Genomic DNA, 3,840 nt, shown 5'->3' on the forward strand with positions numbered 1-3,840 from the left:
CCCAAATGAGATATTAAGTCTAGGACCCAACACAATACGCTACAACCTAGAAAAGGGATGTCGTAATCTAGTTGCAGAATATTTGAAGGTGAGTGAATGACGATTCACTAATTTCCACCATAAAAAACGAAAAAGAAATTTAAGTTTTAAGTCTATGAAAAATCCTAGATCCTTTTAGATTCATTGAACATTTCAACGGCATGTTTAAATCTCGATACGCCCCTCTAGTTTGTGACTGGGATGCTGAGGATCACAAAGCGGGTGTGAATAACCATGCAACTTACATGGTGCCCCCACATGTTACAGTCACCTATTCGATGTGCCGGTAAACCACACACGCTCCACCGAACTATGACAAACATTGAGTCACCCTTTTCTACCTTTTCTTAGAACCATTTAGTGTGCCGGTAAACCACACACGCTCCACTAACGTCTTCGCAAGGGCACAAAGTGTAATTTCATGGAATTGCATCAATTCACTTTTTCCTAAGTAACTAAGATTGAGAATTTTGTAAAACATTTAGTTACTTATGTACTTCATTTTACTTATAATGGAAGGTTCTGTCCTATCCTACCCGTTCGGCTAACGACCCTCCACCAGTCAAGAGTGCGGTAGGTAAGAGTGGATACCCATTCAATCGCCATTTTATCGGCAATTTCCTTAAACGCCCCTTATAGACCAGCTTCGTGAATGAGGCCTACTAACGGTAAGACTGACTTTTACTCATACATATATATAATGTTAGACTTTTAATGTTATATATAGTATAGGGTGTATTTTACACTTTTAAAATACTAGGTGGTTTAATTTAAAGATTATACCTTTAACTCAATTAAATGTAAACATAAAACTATATGGATTTATTAAATCTCTTTTAATTATACACCTTAATTAATTAATAAAACCATAAGGGTGTGATTTGAACTTTTCAAAATAATATTAGGGTTTTAGAATTTAACATTCCTTAATTAAACTTTTAATCAACTTTTAAATTCCAAAACTTGAGGGCAAGTTTTGAAACACTTCAAAACATTAGGGTTTAGAATTTAAATATACATCAAAATTAAACTTTTAATCAAAATTTAAATTCCAAAACTTGAGGGCAAGTTTTGAAACCTTTTTCAAAACATTAGCGTTTCAACTATTTAAATTTCAAAACAAAACTTTTGAGTTCAAATTTAAACTATAAAACCTAAAGGGGGAAAATTGAAACTTTTCATAACACAAGGATCAAATAACAAATAATATAAATTAAACAATTAATTTCATCATTATCTATATTTGACCTAATTTCAATTTGTTGCAAAATAAGTTACCCAATTAATACAAATAATCAAACTTTATCATATAAGGAAGTTATTATCTAATCAATTGGTAATTATCTTTTGTTTAATCAAGGATATACTCATAAATATGTATAAAATCGGATTTTAATGATCTAAAACAGATAAGGCAAGTATCCATGAGAAAAACAGCATGCAATCCCGAAATCCCCTCTTTCTGACGCACGAACTCGCCGAGTACCACACTGGACTCGCCGAGTTGAGGCATACTCGCCTAGTACACTATGCTACTCGCCGAGTTCATCAGGCAGGGAGCTCAAAAGTCGATTTTGCAACTTGAACAAACATACAAGGCATCAATACAATAGAAACCAATCAAGGCTTTGATACCACTGATGGGTTTTGGCCATAAGAACATCCTATGTGCTTATACAAACCCTAATGCTTGGATCTAGGTTTCTCTATTATACATGCAATTCATCCAAGACTAGAAACCCTAGATCTAGCATATGATAATCAATATAACATATAAATAAGGGTTTAGATCTTACCTTGATTGTTATGTAGCAATAACAATCTCAAATCCTCCTTGTAATGACTTTAGAAAGCTTAGAGTCAGAAATGTCACTCCTCTAATGGTTCACAAACACCAAGAGCAAGAGAATGAAGAAGAGAAGAGAAGGAGGCTGCCCAAAATCATCCAAAACCCTAAGGAGTTACTTCCACACGTTTTTGGTGCTCTAGGGATCTTTATATAGTGAAGCTATTAGGGTTATCAAACAAGGAAACCCTAATTTGGATGCTTAGGCCCTAAGCAACCCATGGACTCCTTCCTTAAAGGCCTAGGACGATTTCCAATGGGTTTCCCCATAGAATTCGTCAACTCCTTTAATATGGAGTCCATAAGCTCAATATTCAACTATCATACAATTGACAGTTCTAGTCCCTTAAGTTTAATTAAATTCTTTTAGCCACAAAACTAATTACCAATTAATTCTTGACTAATATTAATTAAACAATATGATTTCTCCATTAATATATTATTCTCATAATATATTAATAAATCATATTTAATCCTTTTTCTCCATAATTCATCCTATCAAGTTGCTTTGGTGAAGGAAACCCAAAAGGACCATGCACCATCTGGTCAAGTACATACCAAAATAGTTATGGACTTAGACACTTATCCAACAGTCTCCCACTTGGATAAGTCTAATAACTATTCTGCATATGAGTTCAGATCCTGATCTGCAATTATAGCTTTCCAAACTGTCAACTCTAATCTTATCAGATACGCTTGTCCTTTAGATAAGGGATCATTTATTCCTCCATTCTAGATATCGTATAGATATGAGACATGAACTCTTCTCAGTCGTGGTCCCTATAAATAGAGGGTTAGTCAGATGTTTTGTGGTTGTTGATGCCTTATTGTTCACAGCTTTCCATCGAGTTGTACTAGACGTTTATACCTATAAAACGTGTGCAAACTTGGTTTATTCTCTTTTCGCCTTTATTCTTGTTTTGTATGATTGTGTTTGCTATTGATCACTGTTAAGATACGTTATTAGGACTTTACAATTGGTATCAGAGCAGAACCAACGTCAAAGGCATTCTACAATCGATTTTGGAGCGAGTTCATATTGGCTTGAGACTAAGTTCGTGTTTTTCTGCAAGAGGGTTTTTGGTTTCATCGAGAAACTGCAAAAAAACGTTGTTTATGGCTCGAGCTTATGACCATAATCTCTATTTACGGCCGCAATCTCATCATAGTTCTTCATAGTTCGTCAACCGTGAATTGCATTCTTGAACCGTAAACCCGGAATCGAAGACTGAGTATTCTTGCATCGTGAACCTTGGACCGTATTCTCGTTTCAACCAAAACTTAGAGTTTACGGCCGCAAACTTAGTGTTTACGGCCGCAAACCAATTTTGGGCAGTAAACTCTTTTTGACAGTAAATCGGATTTTAACTATGACAAAGAACTCAATCTAAATTTAAATTTAAATTTTAATTAATTTTAATTTATTTTAATTAATTTTTAAAAAAGGAATCTCAAAGTCAAAATCATTTTCAAGAACTTGATGTTGTCATGGGCGCTACTACACGAATTCCAAGGTTAATGTCTGCTGATGGTGTTCCCGAATGGAAGTATAGAATAGAGAAATACATAAAAATGAAAGACTTCAAGATATGGAAATGCATCATCAAGGATCCCGTCAGAATAACCACTACAGTTGCAGGGAAAGTGGTTGATAAAAAGATAAAAAATTACATTGATGAAGACTTTGAGAGTGTGTAAGAGCAGGAGAAGGCGTTGGCCATCTTGACCATGGCCCTGTCACCAGATATTGCTCAAGGGTTCAGAGAGTATACGTCTGCTAAAGCTTTGTGGGAAGCCCTAATTGAGGTTTATGAAGGGAACGAAGACATGCTAGAGAGTCGCCAAGACATGCTGCGACAATGATTCAATATGTTCAATTATGTTCCTGGAAAGACTCTTGAAGCACAGCTGCAGCGATTCACAACTCTCAATACAGAAATGACTATGGCTGGGAT

This window comes from Lactuca serriola, chromosome 3 (genome assembly GCF_051521515.1).
Source record: "Lactuca serriola cultivar US96UC23 chromosome 3, Lser_US96UC23_V15, whole genome shotgun sequence".
Lineage (NCBI taxonomy): Eukaryota > Viridiplantae > Streptophyta > Magnoliopsida > Asterales > Asteraceae > Lactuca > Lactuca serriola.